Here is a 21,307-nt window from a genome sequence, read left to right as displayed (position 1 = left end):
GGCTCCATCCAAACAGTGATTGAGAGGACCAGACAATCTCTCCTCAAACAATCTCCCTTTGTCTTGCAAGGTGGGTTTTATTTAACTAGATAGATGACCCGTTTCCAGGGAGAGAGTGTTGATCTAATGTAATCAGGTGATCAGCTAAGGAGCTATCAGACAAAGTCAATTTAATATAATCAAAAGATTCTGAGGGAGAACACTAATGTCCACCCATTTTAACACCTCTCTAATTACCAAGAGGTAGTGTCTTGAATGTGTAATCTAGTGGCACACTTTATTATTTAGAGACTCCTGATTCTCTGGAACTCCCTCCCGACCGACCTGCGCCTGACCCAAGACCACCTCTCCTTCAGGAAGAAGCTCAAGACCTGGCTGTTCGAGCAGTAACGGCACCCCCCCCCCCCCCAGCGCCTTGAGACCCTACGGGTGAGTAGTGCGCTCTATAAATGTCTTGATTGATTGATTGATTGATTGATTGATCTCATATACGATTTGAGTTGTTGGGACTTGCACCATATATTCACCACACAAGTCGCCTTGGGAGAATGTGGGTTCTTTCCAATTTTAACCTTTGGCATAGGCGGGCCAAAATAAGTTTTTGCCCTTCCACTCATATCACTGGGCTTACCATAAATGGGCGCTAATTAAAAGTATGTGTCAATGATATTTCTGCATTTCGCCTAACCATCAAAAACTGTTCACCCTCTGTGCTGACCGGCTTAGATCTCAGGTCTCCTCTCAAGTTTATGCCCAAAGTAGAGCCCGCCTGGCAGTCTATCGACCTCACTGATGGAGATTGGGGGGGACAGACCTTGAGTGATACTAGGCAGAGCACCAATCCCATGTTTGACATGACTATCTGTATGTTATGGTCCCTTATTTGTTTGTAAATTCGAATGATTGCCCAGTTCCACAATGAGATTCAGGATCAGTTTTTTCATACCCCCCATTTCTGACCGTAACATTTCTATGACCCTCATGAGTTTCAACACTGTATGCTCTTCCCCGGGAGATGTAGTTTGGGTAGTATTATCTCACTCTACCATCAACTCAACGGGTCTTGTGTTACCCTCTTCGTTACAGTTCTCAGCAGCGTGCCTCATTTAGCAATATTTGCCAGCATAATTGAAATTATGCTCTGGCCTTTTTTTAATATTATGTAGAATTGATGTTGCTATATAGCCTTTCGAATCATGAAGTTATTGTGCAATAAAAGGAAAATTACTATGATTACTCTCAAAATATCTTGACACAAAACGGTAAGAGTAGTTATGAGTACGTCACAATACGGAATGTATAATTTTTCCGAAATATGTCACTCTCCAAAAATATTTTCTTGTTGAACAAAAGCTCGGATCACATCCAAAGAAATAAAGTCAGGTTGACTGTGTCTCACTCAAACAGGTCGGCATGGCTATCTGGTTGATGAATTTAATGCAGGATTCCAGCTTTGAGCATATCAAATCTCAACTAAACATGACAGAGACACCGGTTTAAGTTAGCTAAAATACAATATTTTTGTTTCATCTCAATCCAAAGGTTTTCATTTTTCATTCCTCGATTTACATCTACACTCCTGGTTCTAATAAATGGCATTTTTTTTATTTTCAAAGTACATTTGCAGGAAGCTAGTAGGTGTGTGCTTGGGTTGCCAGGATACTCACACATCATAGGACCTAGACTAGACAGTCTTCCACTAATTAGGTCACCTCTAGTCCCACAGCCTCTCCCATCTCTTTAGAAGCAAATCAAGTACTCCTCCAGGTCTGGCTCACACCCTGTCAGTTATAATTGGCAGAACACATTAAACACTTCATTCACTTCCTGGCAGTGACAGGCAGATGTCACTAAGACCAGTCCCCAAGTATATTTTTCCAATATAGGTAGCAGCCACGGCCAGCCCATTGGGACGGAGGGGGTCACACCACCTCACCCTTTGCCTCTCAAGAAAAGTGATCATTGCTCAGCCTGACAGACACTCGTCATTTTCAGGTCAGCAGGCAGGAGCTGGGCATGCGCTAAATGCACAGGCTCCTGGCTGCCTGTGTGGATCTTTGCTGGGCTGAGGATGTCAGAGCTCCTGGGGGGGGGGGGGGGGGTGACCGCCTCAGCTTATCAAAGGCCTTTGAGGCTCTCCCCCTCTGTGACGAGAGGTAACATCACTCATTGTTTTGGACCTGGGCTCCAGTTTTAAGCCCTTAAGTTCCCAGTGTCGAGTGTCAATCAGTGAAACTTCGTCACAGAGTGGGGAAGGGTCAGCAGTCTCACTGACCCCATACCACTGGGTGACGAAGTTGGGACTGATACCTTCCCTCACTGGCTGACCTAAAGTCAACCAATGAGGGAAGGCAGCAGTCCCAACCCACCTGGGAATTCCGAGGCAGAGCTGCAGGTAAGTGTTTTTTTTATATTAAAGTTTGGTGCGTGCATGAATGTATGTTTGAATATTTGGTCATGAGTGTTGTGAATGGACTGTGTGTGTGTGAATGCTTAGATAGGAGTAGGTTTGTATGTGTATGTGTGTGTGTGTGTGTGTGTCCCGTCTGCCTCCTACCTCCTAAAACTACCAACCACCACTGATATGCACAAGGAATACAATCTGCAATCTCCCCAGGCAATGATTCACTTCTGCTTGCATAATACATCTTTCTAAGGAAGATTCCTGATATCTTGTATTGACATGTTTCAAGGTACACATCTGTGCTTACTAAGAAAGTACATCCCATACAATGAATCCAACATCCAGGTGCTATCATTATATAACTAAAGGATATGCATTTCAAAATAAGTGCAGTTTTGGAGTGTAGTCGAGTTTTACATTATAATTCATCGTACTGGCCAATGGTTTTTTGTAATGTTGATCCATCCTTATGGATAGCATATTTCAAAAAAGTATTTACTGTTCTTTACCATGTAGCAGTCTTGCACTGTTTTCACAGGTGCAAGCATGAGATGTGTATTCTGTTCCCCTAATGCAAAAATATGTCTGTTTCACTAGTAGTGGTGTTTTTCTAATTATGGTCAGAGCCCTGTATTTAAAAGCACTAAGGACAATGGCCTGAGTTACAAAGACAATTGTCCTGGAGCAAAATGTAGGAGTGCAAATGTGCTCATGAGCCAGCACACAAACTGCACAAGATTCCTAAATCACAAAAATCAGAAGCTCCAAATCTAACAAATGCTTCTTTCCATTGATGGGTGGATTAAATGGATATATTTGATTGGTAAACTGCACACGGGCTGTGTGCCCATGAAAAATGTGGTCTACAATATAGTTCTATGTGGTAATCGCAAATGGATAGACGGGGATCTGCATTGTTATCTAAAGTACTTGAAACCCTCTCACATACACTGTTATCCATTAATATAAACTATATATCTATTCATGATTATACATTAGATGGAATGAAGAATATTTCTTAAAATTGAGAAATAAATATTTGGGATGATGTAAAAGTAGCAATTCCTATTTTAAGTCCAATAAGAATGTTCCCGACTGCATGAAACACTTCTAAACTGTATTACACCAATCTTAGCTTTGGGGCAGAACTTTGCTCAGAATAGGTTCTGAATGTAAATCTTTTTAGTAGATTTTGAGAAAATTGTGCTAGAAAAAGTTGAGGGTGGGCTGTGAAGGGTTAATGTTTTATACACTTTTAAAAATGGGGTTCTTTAGTTGGCAATGGCTTGCAACTTTGTCCAAATAAGGACCCTTCCTTCCAGTTAGGATAAAGGGGATACACTACTGAAATAACCCCTGCTCACCCCCTTGGTAGCTTGACACGAGCAGTCAAGCTTATCTCAGAGGCAGGGTGGAAAGCATTTGCACATAATCAATAGTAATACAGTGAAAACACTAAAAAAGGACGACAAAGCAGTTTTAGAAAAATAACCAATGTTTATCTGTGCAAACAAGACCAAAACAATAAAAGACAAACATACAGTAATCAAAAATATGCACTTTGCAAGAGTTACTTTAAATTGCAGTTTCTTAAAGCCAGTAGCGCCATCTGGGGCTACCACAGTGCTGAAAACAACAGAATCCAACAGTTCCGGCTGACCGTGTCGGTGTAGGCCTGTCGTGGCAACAGTCGCTGTTGTGATGTGAAGCGCAGTGGTGCGGGGTGCGGTGCCTTCAAGTCGCAGTGCAGGCAAAGGCTCAGTGACAATCGCTCAGCAGCGGCGGTGATGCCAGGGCTGCAGTACGGAGTGAGGCAGTGCTCGTTGCAGTGCTGACAGGTCATGGTGCAAGCAGCAGTGCCTGTTGATGGAAGCAGGTGTCAGTCCACTTAGACGGCAGTGTGGGACGGGGAGTTGCATCGTGTGACTTACGAGCGGTGTCCCTAAACCACAGTGCGGTCACGGGTTTTGAGGTCAGCGAGCAGTGACGTCGTCAGTGAGACCAGGGCGGGGGAGTGAAGAGAGGTGTGGCGTGGTGGGCGGAATGCTGTGCCCACAGGTCCCGGTGCAAGCAGCGGCTCGGTGGTGGCGACGGTCGTCGGTGAGACCATGATTGTGGTGCGAAGTGCGGCTGTGCCATTTGCAGTGCCTGCAGGACAGGGAGCCAGCAGCGGTGCCGGCTGCTTTCCCCCTCTGTGGCAACTGAAACCCACTGTTCCAGAGGTGGTACACAGAGGTAAGTGAAGTCCTAGGAGATCGACATGCTGCAGATTCACGGTGAATCTGCAGCATGTCGATCTCCTAGGAGATCTCCCAGGAGATCGACATGCTGCAGATTCACGGAATTTAAGCTCTCATAACTCTTGGGCCGCGATGCAATACATGCGGTTTCATTGATTTGCAGTCGTCGTGTGGAAGTCACTGGATGAACCAGCTATAGACAGCGGGCTGTTCTGTTCTTTATGTATCAATACTGTTATCACGAACTGCTCTGACCTCCTACTTTGGATAGATCAAGTCAGGATTACAGATACTGGCCGATTTTAGCTGCTTTTTATGGATGTCAAACTGGTCTGACACCTTTCCAATCCTCAATTTATTTTGGTCTGCCTATCCGGTGACGACTCGCACCCGAATGCAGCGACTTACAGACTGCTGACCCGATAATTATCAAAATTCACTTCTCCTACTTGGTTGCGGATTGAAGTGGATACTTTACTTTTCTCAAACAGTTGCATTTGGGGAAATTACAAGCCTTTTGGAAACGGTGACGAGTACACTGCTGTACAACAAGCACTTGCATATTGAATAGGAATACGCTGTGACTGGGATATTGCCAACTGTTATTGTTTTCGCCCTGAGGAAGCTCCCCATGTGGGAGCGAAACGCGTTGGCTGATTACTTGAATGGAATGTTCTTAAAAAGAAATAAGTTCTAATAAAGAAGTGACTGTTTTCATCTACTCTGGCCTACTGGACTTTGTGAGCTGCGCACCCCCATTTTGTCATCTTTTACTGAGTCCTGTTGATTTGTCCATTCAAACTGTGCTGTTTAACTTAATGCAGTGTAGGGAGAATCATCGAGGTCTGACAGAACACCAGGTGTTACTACGTTGTTTTGTGTTGCTATCACAGAACTGTTGGTCTGCATAATTCACACTCGACTTCTTTAGGGGGTTGGGTCTTCCCGGTGCAATGAAGAGGAACTATTGTTTCTCTGTGAAAATGTTACACAACAGGCAAATGTGACCTATGAGAGATTGTTAGAACTGGCTCAGACATATGGTATAGATATTCGAAGTTCAAAGAGTTTGCAGAAATCCTACAGTATGAACTTTACTAACAAAGACATTGAGCAAACTAGAGCATCAGGAAGAAAATTGCACATAAAACAACTAATGACACTAAGCAGAAACTGGGAGGAAAGAAAAAATGGGAAGGAGGTGGTCGAAAAAGAAGGAAACAAAGTGAGTTTGAGTGCAGTCACCACCTGAGGTTTTTGGTGGCAGTGTACACGATGTACAAATGCTGCCTATGAGAGAAGCACCTGGCGGAGGTTATGTCCATGTACTATGGAACAGACAACATATTTTGAGATTTATTAACGATTTCCCTAATTTAGAAAAAAACTGTGGAATGGTAGAGACAAGATGAACAGTTTGTGAAAATGTCAAAGGTTTTGTGGATTGATTTGAATACTTTATTTGAAATTGTAGTTCCAGCAGATTTATGGGCTGAATGTAAGACTACTATTGATTGTCCACAGAAATAACCAGAAAGGGATTCTAGAACAGGTGCACCATACCCAGAGGTAATGAGAAAATACCAACAGATGATAACTCACCGGAAGACAGAAATTTCATCAAAAGAAACTGATTGGTTGCAGATTAAAAGGACAACTCAAGAGCTGAAAGAATCGGTACATGCCTTTTATGAGAGATTGGTACAGGTTTTCAAACGGTATAGTGGATCAGATTCTATTAAAGAGAGAGATGGGGGACAGTTTGTCTACAGGTTCATTATGGGTTTGAGCCCTGAGATTTCTAACATGATTCAACAGCAAATTCTTTGTTGGTAGAGTAAATCAGCTGAATAATGTTTATGTTTTGCAAAATATTGTGCAGACAATATTGACCTGAGACACATGAAACTCAAGGAGAAATTAGTGATTGGACAGATAAAAGTGATGCAGAAATGTCAAACTCAGAGGGGTTTCGAGAACACAGGACAGATACAAAGAGGTTATAATCAGGTTCTGATGCTGCACAGTGTTAATGGTTTTCAACAGCAGAATTTCCCATCTTAAGGTAGAGGTCATGGTAATCCTGTGGATCCTAGAACAAGGTATTGAGATTTCTCTTTCGAAAAAGACAAATCCATGTCACATGTGTGGTAAGCTTGGACTTTGGAGACGTGAGTTTAAGTCTGTTTTGAATAATATTGGGAATTATATGCAGAATGTGAATTATGCATAGTCTCAAAGGAATAACATGTAACAGACTCAGCAATTGCAAGGACAGAGAATGCAGAATGCTAATGTATCACAGCAAATGCAAATACCACAAGCTCCCATGCCACAACAGAATGTTCAGGTACAAAGATGCATTATGAATCAAAATGCTTACCAAAATAAGAATGTAGTACAGCAATATTAGATTGAATTGGATGACAGTGATCAAATCCTGTTAGCATGATGTTGCCTGAGGGGAAGGAAGACTGCGTGCTTGGCGCAGCCCTTGAGGGAGACCAGAGTGGTCCAGATGTGGATGTAGAAGTGGATGGGAATCCTATCTCATTCCGTGTTGACACTGGTGCTACATTCTCTACTGTAAGAACAGTATATACTAACAGTGGGTTCTGTCGAGTAATGTACAATTGCCTCAAGTTTACATTTATCCTGATCGTTTAGGAGAGCCATCAATGGAAGAACAGCAGACGGTCCAAACCTACTCCTCTCAGGAGAGGGTATCCACATTATAAGAGTTATGAATAAAAAGTTGTCTACCGCTATTTTATGACCAGTTACTGTTAAAATAGGATCCTTTGAAGATTGTCACTGAATTGTGATGTGTGACAGAGGTCCGGTGGACCTGCTTGGACGTGATTTACTTTGTAAGCTGAATTGTTCAATTTATAGCACACTCAGAGGAATTGGATCCCACACAAATTATGAGGATGTTGTTTTCAAACTTGCCCAACAGATATCAGATGTGGGGATATATCCTCTCCTGACGTGTCAGAATTTTCCCAGAGAATTGAGAGACACTGTGCTACCTGAAGCCTGGGACTTTACAGGTAAAGATATCGGACTAATCATGCAGATGTCCCGAAAGGATGTGCGGTTGCCGGACGACCTCCTTGCATGGTGAGTTATGTGTGCCTCGGAGATGTCTCATAGCGACTCGGACGGTACGAGCGCTGAGCTCTTCTCCTCAGGGGACTCGGGACCAGAGGGGGGGGAGGGGGGGAATGGGGATGTCGGACCCACGCCAATGTAGGTGCAGCGCCTGTTCCTTGATAGTACCTCATGCGATTGCTGTGGTTGTCATGATGCTTATAAATATAGACTGTATAGGACTCACTGTACCATTTAGTGCCATAATGTATTGTATACACTTACTGGATAAACAATGCCAAGGTTCGGGGGGGGACTGTTTTTTCGTCCATGTTGCAAAATCAAAAAATAAAGGTTTAAAAAAAAAAAAAAGATATCGGACTAATCAAAGGTGCTGAGCCTGTCTGAATTACAATCAAACCAAATGCAGAGTATCCAAGAATCCCACAATACAATCGGTCTCCAGAAACCATTGCTGGAATTACTCCTGTGATTGACTCAACAATTGAGCAAGGAATGTACCCCTCAAATTATGAGCTTACAGAAGCTGAATGGCAAGTATCTCATTGTGCAGGATTTGTGTAAAGTGAAGGTCATTGTTGTTCCATGTTTTCCTGTGGTATTGAATCCAGCTGTGATTTTATTTCAGATTCCATGTGAGGTCAAATGGTTTCCAGTCATTGACTTGTGCCAGGCCATCTTTTCAATTCCACTACATTAAGACAGTCAATTAGTATTCGCTTTCCATTTCGGCAACCGTGTTTTGGCATGATTCCGATTCCCATAATGGAATACGGAAGGTCCCCCAATGTTTAATCAGATACTTAAAAAGAATCTTGAATCTCTGAAAATGCCAACTCACTCAGTGTTGGTCCAAGACATTGACGACCTATCGATGGTGTCAACTACGAGAGAAGCTTGCAGTGTTGATACCATTGCCTTGCTAAACCATCTGGCAGAAAATGGACATAAGTATAAGCCTTGGCGGAGTTCGCGGAGTACCGCTACGGAACTCAGCGAAGTGCAAAAAAACTCTGCCACGCTACGCGGAGCTCCGCTAGCGGTGGAGTGCATTAGATAAATGCTGTTTGCTGTGAATTTCAGTGCCATCTGCTTGTCTGCACTGTGCAATCATCGCGAACAGCACCTTGCACAGTGCAAGCGGGCGTTGCTTCCTTTGTGCTGCTCAAGTAAATTTTTACTCGAGCTGCAGCTTTCTCAACGCAGACAGTTTCTCAATACGAGAGGTTGTGAGCATATGCGACCACTCACATGGAGAAATCTGACTGCCCGCTTTGAGAAATCTTGCCGGGAGGTAGATTTTTCATGCTCGCGCTCGCCAACTTGATGTTGCCGATCGCAAACGTGGAGAAATCTTGCCGGGAGGTGGATTTTCCTCACTCGCTCTCACTAACTTGACATTGACGAACACGAAAACTCCACAAACTCCGTGAGCATACATAAGTATCCCTGACTAAGTTACAGTTTTGCAAAACGGAAGTCCTGTACTTAGGACCTCACATTGAGAAAGGAGCAAGGAAAGGGTCGCAGGAAAAAAGAGATTTTTTTTTTGTCCCCCAGAGTTTTATATAGCACAAACTTCACCCGAAGGTATCAGGTATGTTAGTGCTTTACATGAGCACCAGTTGCATTACATAAGGACACATTAATTTTTGTTTGGCACAGAGAGATTAAGTGATTTGCCCAGAATCACAGGATGTTGACTCAAACCCGGTTCCCTAGATTTGAGGTTGACCGCCCGAGCCGTTAGGCCAATCAATCAATCAATCAGTCAATCAAAACATTTGTAGAGCGCACTACATACCCGTGAAGGTCTCAAGGCGCTGGGGGAAGCTGTTACCGCTCAAAAAGCCTGGTCTTAAGGGGTCTTCTGAAGGTCAGCAGGTCTTGGTCTGCCGTAGGTGGATGTGGAGGGTGTTCCAGGTCTTGGCGGTGAGGTGGGAGAACGATCTGCCCACGAAGGTTGCTCTTCAGATGCAGGGGACCGTGGCGAGGTCTTCAGAGCGGAGCTGGCGGGTGGGCTTGTAGAAGCTGAGTAGTCTGTGGAGTGCTATGTCTGCGTTGGTGAGGAGCTTGAAGCTTATCCTCTTGTTGACGGGGAGCCAGTGTAGGTCTCTCAGGTGGGGTGTGATGTGGCTGCGGCGAGGGATGTCGAGGATCAGACGTGCTGAGGCGTTCTGGATGAGTTAAAGCCGTCTCAGGAGTTTGGCCGAGGCTCCTGCTTAGAGGGCGTTTTAGTAGTCCAATCTGCTGCTGACGAGGGCCTGGGTGACCATTCTTTGTGTTTCGGTGGGGATCCACTTGTAGATCCTGCAGAGCATGCAGAGGGTGTTGAAGCAGGAGGATGTGACAGCGCTGACCTGCTTCGTCATGGAGAGGGTGGAGTCGAGGATGACCCCTAGGTTGCGTGCGTGGTCGGTGGGTGTTGGAGCTGTTCCCAATGCTGTTGGCCACCAGGAGTCGTCCCAGGCCGAGGGATGGATCCGAGGATGAGGACCTCCATCTTGTCCGAGTTTAACTTCACTCAGCTGCTCCTCATCCATTCAGCGATGGCCTTCATTCCTTCGTGGAGGTTGGTTTTGGTGGTGTGAGGGTCCTTGGTGAGGGAGAGGATCAGCTGGGTGTCGTCGGCATAGGAGATGATGTTGAGGTCGTGTAGTCGGGCGACGTGGGTGAGCGGTGCCATGTAGATGTTAAACAGCGTTGGGCTGAGGGATGATCACTGGGTACGCTGCAGATGATTTCGGTGGCTTCGGAGCGGAAGGGGGGAGGCGGACGCTCTGTGTTCTGCCGGAGAGGAAGGAGGGGGTCTAGTCCAGGGCCTTCTCTTGGATCCCAGCATTGTGGAGGCGTTTTCATAGTGTGCAGTGGCAGACCGTGTCGAAGGCGGCTGCCAGGTCCAGGAGGATGAGGGCTGCAGTTTCCCCGTTGTCTAGCAGGGTCCTGATGTCATCGGTGGCGGCGATGAGGGCAATTTCGGTGCTGTGGTTGCTTCGGAATCCGGACTGGGAAGGGTCCAGGATGCTGTTCTCCTCGAGATAGCGGGTCAGCTGTTTGTTGACGGTCTTCTGGATGACCTTTGCTGGGAACGGGAGCAGGGAGATAGGTCGGAAGTACTTGAGGTCCTTGGGGTCCGCCTTGGGTTTCTTGAGTAGGGCGTTTATCTCGGCATGCTTCCAGCTCTCTGGGAAGGTTGCTGTCTCGAAGGAGATGTTGATGACTTTCCGTAGGTGGGGTGCGATGGTTGTGCTGGCTTTGTTGAAGATGTGGTGTGGGCATGGGTCTGACGGAGATCCGGAGTGGATGGTGTTCATGATCTTGACGGTGTCGTCGACGTTGATGTCAGTCCAGGAGAGCAGGCGGTTGGTGCGGATGGTTATTGTGAGGGCGGAAGTTTCAGTGGTTGTCGGGCGTCCACATCCTCTCCCCCATGAATCCTACAGTTAGCAAAAAGGAAGTCTGCATGTTCTTATGAATGGTAGGCTATTGCAGACAGTGAATTCCACATTTTTCCTTGACAGCAAAACCTCTTCAGTGACTGACACACAAAGATGTGTCTCATCCGTTACCCTGGGAGGATAATTGCATGACTGCCTTAACAGAGCTCCGAGAATGACTTTGCAGGGCACCAGCTTTGGGAAAGCCTGATTATAATAAATGCTTTGTGTTATTCTGCATCGAGAGAGAGGGTTTCGCTCTTTCAGTGTTAGCACAAATGCATGGAAGCAACTATAGGCCTGTTGCCTCTTTTTCAGCTACACTTAACCTTGTTGCATCTGCCTTGCCTGGATGACTGAAAGCAGTTGCATCGACGTGTGTGAGTCTTGAGCAATGTGAAAGCATTGTTATGGGTCAACTACTGACAGTATTAGTGCCTCATCCAATGGAGACACTGTTGACTCATACGCAAACACAGTATCTGAGCAATAATTGGCTGACAAAGTACGAGCAAATCTGTTGGGTGCAGAGCATTTGAATCTGAATCTGTACAGTATTGAACCCAGATACTTTGATTCCATTGCCTGGAAATGACAACGTGGTTGATGAAGCTGAGCACAATTGCTTGGATGTGACCGCGTTGTGTACAAAACCGCGTCCTGATATTTCAAATGAGCCACTGCCATAATCTGATCATGTGTTGTTTGTTGATGGTTCCTGTTTGAGAGACAATTAAGGAAATATGAAAGCTCTGTATGCTGTGTGTACAGTTAGAGGTGTTGTATAAACTTCATGGTTGCAAGGAGTGTTCTCTGCACAAGTTGCAGAGTTCATAGCTCTGACATGAGCATGTACCATTTCAGAAAAGCTTCGAGTTACACTTTACACTGATAGTCAGTATGGCTTTGGAGTCGTATATGACTTCGGGCAGTTGTGGTCACAGTGTGGGTTCATGATGTCCTCTGGTGCGCTGATTAGAAATGGGGAATGCCTGAGAAACCTTTTAGAGTCCCTACAACTGCCTCCCCGAATTGCTGCAATGAAATGTGTTGTTCATCGACAAGGTATTGACTATGTCACAGACAGCAACTGTTATGCAATGAGATGGCAAGATATTTTGCTTTGAATGTGCACGCATTTAACTAAGAGATCTTGACAAACACATCCAACATCACAGATGATTGTACTTTTATGCTGTCCACATTAGACACTTGGGAGGAGGTTGGGAAACTACAAGATGAGGTGACGGAAGCAGAAAGGTAAGGTTGGGTGAGAGTAGGCTGTACCAAGAGAGAAGATGATGTGTGGAATTACAATGTTGGCAGACGGGTATTGCCTAACAGCTTATTTTCACCAATGACAAGGCACTACCACTATCCTGCACATATTGGAAGAGATGCAATGATGCGCCTTTTCCAATAGGTGTGGCACAATCCGAGATTTAGACCAACTGCACAGTCCACTGCGTCATCGTTGTGTAATATGTCAGCAACAAAACCCAAGGAAAACGCAGGTTGTAATTAATCATATGGGAAAATGTACAGGTCCTTTTAGCCAGATGTAAATTTACTTCATAGAGATGCACCTTTGCAATGGCTTAAGTTATGTTTTGGTCATTGTGTGCATTTTCTAAAAATGGGTTGAACCTTTTCCTACTCATAGAAACAACAGTTGAGTGTGGCAAATTTACTGTAACAGGAGTTCATTCCGAGATTCTGATTTCCAGCTTCTCTTGAGTGCAACTGTGGCACTCATTTTACCAATGAGGTCCTAAAAATGTTATGTGCAGGACTACAGTGTGAGCAGAAGCTCCTTTGCTGTTACCGAATGGAGGCTTTTGGGTTGGTAGAACATATTAATGGCATGTTGAAATCCAGACTACCTAAAGTATGCACTTCCACATCTTTGAAGTGGCCAAATGCATTGCTTCTTGTGTTGATGAGTTTGAGAAGTACTCTAGATAGGAGGACAGGGATGTCGCCTCATTAAGTGATCATGGGACACATGATGAGGCTGCCAGCTGTTTCTGCTAATGCATTAGTCAATGCTACAGATAATCTTATATTGCACTACTGCAAGTGCCTCGTTCAATTGTTTAGTTCTGTCTCTCACCAGGTTGGAGAATCTGCCGTTGTGGTCCTACAGGAGCAGTGCCATGATCACAGTTCGCCGGATTGACAAATGGTGAAGAAACACATGCAAAAAATGTGTCATGAACCTTGCTGGAAGGGGCCTTTTTCCAGGTGATCTTAGTCACCAACACTACTGCCAAGTGTGGGGGTCTCCCGAACTGGGAGCATGCAGCACGCACTTGCAGGGTCCCATCTCCCTTGAATGATACAAGAGCGCCTGCTCCTGATGTGCCGGTGGTAACAGTGAGACAAAGGTATCAGGTCAGCCAAGCTCTTGGGGACCAACAAGCTACTGGGACAGCACTTGTTTGGCCTGAGGGGGGTCCGAGAGAGTCAACTATAGAAGAGTCACAGTCAAGAAAGTTGACCACGAGAGATACAAACCCCAAAGAAGGGCATAGTGCAGTACAAAAAGTAAGCTCTGCCCGGAGACGTATTGTCCCACAAAAGGTGAGATTCTGAGAAGCTGTTTGACCGCAGGATGAGTACCACCAACTATTCCTGGAAGCTCTGAGCCATCAGATCAGTGTAACACAGATGATGAGCAAACAGCTGTTAGGAGATCAAAAAGAGAAAAGGTACCCAGCCAAACGGTACGCATCTCCTGAATGGACTTATTTGGCTGCCAATGAGTGGGAATGAGAATTCTACAAATATTGTATTAACAATACTCATCCACCTGAACCTCCTTGAAACAAACTTTGTAGTTAATGTAAACCTTGATCTGGATATACCAAATGATGGACTGACAGTTTTTCTTGAACATACTCATCAACTAAGCTGATATGAGAGTTTCTCCTTATTTGAGAAGATTTCTACCTTTGCCTTAAATGTTACTGTGTTAAGACATTGCTGAGTCGCTCAAACCACTTCTTCTTATTTGGATTTTTCTTTAGTTATACGGTCTAAATCTTGAGTAGCCATGCAGTCTGAGGCTGGAATCTCTTCCAAATACAAATGTGTATATACACTGTGAATCTTTCTATTACTGTTTTGATATTAATTGCAATGTTTATATTCCTAAATCTGCCACATTATGTTTCTCTGAAAGATTCTAAACTTACTATTCCTGCTGGAGCAACTAAAAGAAATGTTTCCGACACTATTGACATGAATGACAATTCTTTACATAAAGATACCTTGAAAATAGAGTTCAGCTCAAATGTTTATGCTACTTTATTGAATGAATATGTGAACACTATGGATGTTAGTGATTGCTATGTTTGTATGCAAATACCTTTATCAGTTGCTGAGTGGGCAAAATACCATAACTTACCTTTGACATTTGGAATTTCATGCAGTGTGTTAGCCTGCCTATTTTAGGGTTCTGATGATCAATTACTGTATTATTACTCTAATCAAGATCGTATCTTTTCTGAAATTTCTGTAATTTGACATTTAAATTCACATGTTGAAGCTTCAACAATTGAAACAATGAGTTACATATTCAGACCGACTCAATCTTTGGACATGGCTTATGCACTTAGAATTAACCTGATATGTAAATTAGTGGAAACTGAAAATAATTTTATAGATTGAGTAGATGAAACCATGAAATAAATCATATTAGGCAAACACAAGAAGATGATGGGTGTAGTGCTAAAACTTTTCAGACACTCACCCCCAGTGACAGATCTGGGTTGAATTCATGATCATTCTTAAGCTCACTTCACCGCCTCAGTTCAGACGCACCCATATGCAAATCAGTCCTGACTTTGTTCCTCATGGGAACAGTCTAGAACAAAATGCCAAGCCAGGTCTTCCCTGGACCGGAAACAAGCATCCTGGGAACTTTTTTGGGGTAACACCCCTCATCAGCCAGGCTTGCTTGAATCCAGTGGCAAAGTGAGCACGGGACCCATTTCTGGGCATACCCTGCCCACTTAGGGCGAACAAAGCAAAGACAAGGAGATGATGGACAGAGCGCTGAAACTTTTCAGACACTCACCCCCAGTCACAGATCTGGGCTGAATCCATCATTGTTCTTTAGCTCACTTCACCACCCTAGTTCAGACCCAGCCATTTCCAAATCAGTCTTGAACCTGTTCCTTATGGGAACAGTCCAGCCCCTACTGCCAAGACATGTCTTCCCTGGACCAGAAACAAGCATCCTGGGATCAGTTTCAGGGTAACTCCCCTCCTCAGCCAGGCTAGCTTGAATCCAGTGGCAAAGTGAGCAAGGGTTATCAGTCCTGACTTTCCCACTTGACAGAGCTGTGTGATCCTAGTCAATTGGTTAATTTCACTTTGCCTCCTATTTCTTTATTATCACATATGAGAGCCCCTTAAATATACGAGTTCAGGGTGTGTGCTGTATAAAATCTTCTCTTGTGTTTTGTTTAATAAACTATATATTGTTCCAATTATATAACAACCAATGGTACAAATAAGGTACACCTGACAAATGACTTGCCTCTTGGTTCACTAATGGCATTGTTTATAGAATGGGTGAGGCATGAATGTTGCTAAGATCATGCTTGAAAACTATCACTGCTAATAAATGCCGCTCAATCCAGTGATATATTCTGATCTACTAAGGTAAAACAAACATGCATGTTAACAAAATACACTTTTTTGAAGTTTGCAGAGAGTTTATCATGTGTTTACATGTGTAGTGCAAGATGTCTTTAAAACTAAAGGTGTTTCTAAAGATAATTTGTCTAGGACATCTTATTTTCTTCCTTACCGTTACTTTAGTTAATGTGTACATAAAGTTTGCCTGTTTGTTTCACAACTTTCTGAATGTTCCTGCTCTCTCAAGTGAACAATTAAACGTCAGGGGGCTGCAAGCGGCCCCCGGGCCATACTTTGAGTATTCCTACTTTAGAGCAAGATGGCCAAAATCTATTCAACCAGTGAAGCAATCTCTGTGCCTATGAAATCCAGGTTTGTCCTGTTGATTTATGTCAAAACCAACAGCTTCAGTTGGAGCTTGATGGCGATATGCCTGACGTTGAGGGACAATTGATGACCACAGCCTCGGAATCTGCCCCCCAAGAAGATTTTAACTTCCTATAAAAAAATACAGAAGGTAAAAACTTTGACCAGAATGACCCACTTGGTTTATCTGACCTCTGCTCAATTACAGTCCGCATGAAATCATTCTTAGGTGCCAGTCAACCTCAATCAGTAACTTTTATTTGCCACTTTACTTTTTCTTGTGGCTTTTTGCCCTGAATTGTTAAAAAAATCATATTTCTGGTACCCCTAAGGATATTTTGATGATCATGATTTCTTTCTGCTATTTACATTTGTCATCATATTTCTAAATTAGTTAATTTTATTATGTTGTTTCTTTTACCTTACAATGTTCGGTGCTGCTTGAATTTAGCACATACTTAGTGAATTGCCTGCTGCTTGCCCATTGCTTGTGCCTTAGCTATCAGGGAATGAGCAGAGATGATCACACAACTGTATTTTGACCTAAACAGAATGGGTTAATTCAGTTTGTAGGGGTGCCCTCCTTCCAAAATAATAAACTAATTTCTATGAGGTATCAGCACAACTAATTTGGGCCTGAAAAGTATTAAGTAGGGCATTCTTTTTTGAAAAGTCCCGAAAATGTGCCAGGGTCAGTTTTTGCAGCATTTGGCTAAACATGATTGCAGTAAAAAAAAGGCCAATAACTACTCAGCCTTCAAGGATTCAGGGATGGCTTTTTCAGTAAGAGGACGCACTAAAGTGGCTTTCCACAGGACGTATATACTGCTCCCTAGTAAATATCCTTTTAACAGATCTATATAATCTTTTGGGCTTGAAGGGCAGAACTGGATTTCTTACCTGAATGAGAATTGATCTAGCGTATTGCCATGGTCACTTCCCTACTGTATAGCTGCTTTATATTCTAAGAAATAAAGGAGGATCGTTTGTGAGAACTGGTGCAGGGTTCTATGCTGGGCAGCGGCTTGACTAGCACTTTGCATGAATTTCTTCTTGACGAATTTCTGATTCAAGGATTTGGTTCACACCTAGTGATCCAATGTCTGAATTTGGCCTCAGTGGATCATATTGAGTGGGTCTGTCAGAGGCAGTCTGCTTTGTGTGCTAGGGGAGCCTAGCTTTTTGACAGCAGATTGTTTGAATAAGGGCATGTTACTCTTGAGGAAGCTGCAGGCACATAGATGATTCACGGTTATGTTTAGATACTGGGGATACTAAGTTGGACTTTTACCAGTTGTGTGTTGGCACTTATCCTGCTTTTCTATTATGCACCTTTCGCAGTCCATAAATATTGTTGACTGAGGTCTCTGGCAATGTGAACACATCTTTGTTGTTCACTGGATTTATCCTATGGTCTTTTCCCTGGAACTCCAAACCAAAAAACCATAATGTAAAAGTTATTTCTAGGAGGAGCCAGTATCTTCAGGCCCATCACTATCCCTTGTAGGTCATTCTTATTTATCATCTTCTCCCACTGCGTGGTCTGACTACCAGACACGAGCTTCAAACAGCGGATCCAGCAGCATGCATCCAAGCCATAGGAACTTCGTCCAGAGCCACCTTCTCCAGATGGACCCCAATCAAGACTTTGAAAAACAATTTTGACTAAGTCTGACCATGAGGTTTGAAGCAGGTGTAATCACCACATACCCTTGTGAGTTGTCTTTACTTTCCGTCTTGCCCTACTCCAAGCCTTATAAACAAGATTTCCAAACTTCACTGAGGACTGTCTCAAAGTATAGCTGGCTTCAAGGATCTGTTTTCACACATAGCCCCCATGTTGGTCCTGCTGTCATGTTTTTAATTCACACCATGTTCTAAATAAGAAAGGCAAAGCTCCAGCTTCTATCAAGCCTTATGTGTACGGACAGGTCAGCCACAGGCATGGCTATGTGACAGTCCACTAGCTGATCTTCACATAGAAACCTTTTTATTATTTATTGATTTTTTTTATATAATGGTTTGTCTCATTGGCTTTCAGATTGACATTTTTCCCATCACCTTTAAACACTGTATCAATTTCGTCATTCTCCATTTATTTTAAAAAAAATTAAGTTAATGCGTTTCATTAACATGATTATTGCCACTTAAGTGCTCATATTCATCGCGTATTTTCTGTGATGATTGTCTTGCGGCAACGGGCAAACTATCTATAGGGAACAAAAGGTACCCCTGATAAACATCAAAATGCCTCTGTGGTATTATATGTCTGGATCATGAGTCTACAAGTCAGTGGCGTAACACCGGCCTACCGCTGTGCAGGGGGGGTCCAAGCTTCAGGGGGCCCCTGTAGCACAGTACACTGGCCGAGCCTGATTCCAGAGAGGGCCCCTCCATGAACCTTGCAGGGGGCCCCCCCAAGTTTCGTTTCGCCAGTGCTCCAAGTCACTATTCACTTTAAGACCCTAGCCTCTCTCTCATGAGGCAGCAGGACACAAACCAACCACTTGTCGAGATGCGACATCTGGTTTTGGATTTGCCAGCAGGTGGCAGGATTACGTTTCAGAGAGTGCAGAAGGCTGGCTTTTGGTTGCCATTTTAGAAAATTCAATCCCTCCAATGGCGCTCACGTGGAGTGAAGGGCAATGGAGCAAACAGCCCTGTTTAAATGCCACCGCCTGATACATAAAGCTGGGTGCCATCCCGAGCAGTCATGTCTAGCTCATTTATTTATTCTGAAATTCTCTAACAGACTTTTTATTCAGAAGCCTGGTTATTACTCTAAATACCGTCAGGTAAAAGGAATGGCATGGATGGTCGTTAATTTAGGTATCTTGCCTCTGAATTTGGAACCTATGGTAACCACATTTGAGGTAGACTGAACAGTTCATCCCTTTCAGAAATCCCTTTCTGCATCTTTGTTGCTTATCAGCGCTCGCGTTATTAATCGTCATGGTCTGATAGACTTCAGTGTTAAGTCTTTCTTTAGTGTTAATAAAGTACGTTAGTCTACGAAGTGCTTTGGAAGTAATCAATTCAAAATAAATTTTATATAAAATTGTTATGACATGATATTTCATAAGAGGAAGGGAACTCGTTCCTTTCTCCGCATCAACATCCTTCATGACTTTTAGTTCAGGTCAGAAAATTGACTTTACCCTCGTCATAGAAAATTTGTGATCTGGGCCTTGGTAAATTTATTCATAGACGCATGCATAGAGCTTGAACCTAGCATTCAAGTCAGGTCGCTGCACAGGAAATCAACAGCATAAAATAGACGAAAGTACAAAAATATCGACGCATTCCTTCCACGCACAGGCCTTTTAATCTCTTGGATAATATGTTCTATAGATATTCATTTCACAACTCTGAAAAAGTATTTACTGTGGTTTTTTTAGAAGTATAAAATGCAAGCCTGTGCTCTGCGTACATTGTATATTATTACATTATATTTCCCCTTGGACTTCACCTCTGCTTGGCGGCTCAGAAATGTTCTTTGTTGTGTAAAAAGCCAGGAGAGGATTACATTGAAATAAGCCGGCCTGCTTCCCGAATCGACCGCCGCTATTGTCGGATTCAAAAAGTCCACAGAAGGAAAACAATATCTCTCCTGTTTGCTCGGAAATTACCCGCCGTTTTTCGCTTTCCGGCAGCCTAACCTGTCATTAGATGAAACGGCATCTCAATTAAAACACAGCTGAGGGAAAAAGTTCAAAGTACTGCAGCTAGGCGTCGTTATTCGCGCGCTGTGATGAATGGTGCTCCGCCCGTAGCAGCAACTGAGCTATTATTATTAGGAAATGTCACCACATGAATTTCGCACAGTGACAACAGCCCTGGTGTGAACTGTGTATCCCCAAAGGTGCCACATTGTGCCCTTACAGAGACTCACCTTGAGACATTTTTAATCGACCTTGTCATAAATATGGCGTGTAATTTAAAAAAACGCTGACACTATTCTGTCGCGCGGCGTTTTACGTAATCAAATATTTGTGATTTTTTTCGCAAACCATTCCTCTAAACAACCCCCCCCCCTTACACGATTCTGCTGTGGTATTGCTATTCCAGGAATCTTGGGGCATATTATCAAGAACGGAGATACAATTATCGCCGGTTTAGCGGCAGAAAACTGCCGCTAAACCGGTGGTAATAGGCTTGATAATATGCCCTGTAGAACTCCCATAGAAGCCTATTCTCACACCAGAACATGGGCTTCCATGGGAATTCACCAGGGCACATTATCAAGCCCATTATCAATTTGTAACGCTGTTCTTGATAATATGCCCCCTTGTTTCTATTAAAATGAAAGGCGTGTTCTTGTTGAACAGCGCTGCGTTCTTCTTTTCTTCTTTAGAAAAGCTCGTTTGTCCCTTCTAAGACACCATAGTAGCGAGGCTCTTCCTTAAATAGCCACCCGATATCAGCAACGCTTCCTAGCCGTGTTCCATGTTTATACTGTTATCCTGATTCAATCCCCCCATTTTAGAGTTGCCTGGGTTTATCATACTTAACAAGCATTTCCTAAGTGCCTGCTTACCCTTCATCCTTTCAGCCACCCGTGAGCCTGATTCTTTGACAACACTCAAAGACCACAATGGCAGAGAAGCATTATGGGCCTGCCGCGCGCCATTGTATGATGGGCTTCTTGTTACCCCTTTGATATTGAACCGAGGTGGCTTGCAGGCAATTTTAAGCTGACTAGCCGGAGGAAATTGACAAACTCTGGGAAGCGTGCCAAGCCCCTTTACAAACTCTAAATTAGCTGTATTTCATGGGACTCCATCTTTTTGTGCGGGCAAGAAATTGTTTTGGCAGCAGCCGCTCAGCTGCACAATGCTCAGGAAATGCTCGAATAAAAAAGCCTGTCTTTGGTTTGATTAGCTCGTGAAGGAAGCTTCAAAGAGGAGTAAGTGCTGATGTAACATGGCTACTGAATAAAAACAGCTATTCATGGCCTGACCTAATCCTCACCACAAAGCATTTTAAAAGCTGCAGTAGGTCCCTGAAAGTGGCAAACAACCTAATTGGCAATGTCACAGTGGTCTTTTACACACTGTGTCCGCAGACCAGGCAGCTGTGTAAGACCCTATACACAAAAC

The 21,307-nt window shown here is 43.7% G+C and overlaps 1 protein-coding gene across 2 annotated transcripts in view; it reads right to left on the bottom strand.

Moving 5' to 3' along the window:
* Positions 1-21,307, bottom strand: part of ITGB6 (integrin subunit beta 6) — a 238,631-nt gene that overhangs the window by 146,944 nt on the left and 70,380 nt on the right. The window lies entirely within an intron of this gene.

Source organism: Lissotriton helveticus, chromosome 3_1 (assembly GCF_964261635.1).
Source record: "Lissotriton helveticus chromosome 3_1, aLisHel1.1, whole genome shotgun sequence".
NCBI classification, from domain to species: Eukaryota; Metazoa; Chordata; class Amphibia; order Caudata; family Salamandridae; genus Lissotriton; species Lissotriton helveticus.
This window is presented reverse-complemented; position numbering and strand designations above follow the sequence as displayed.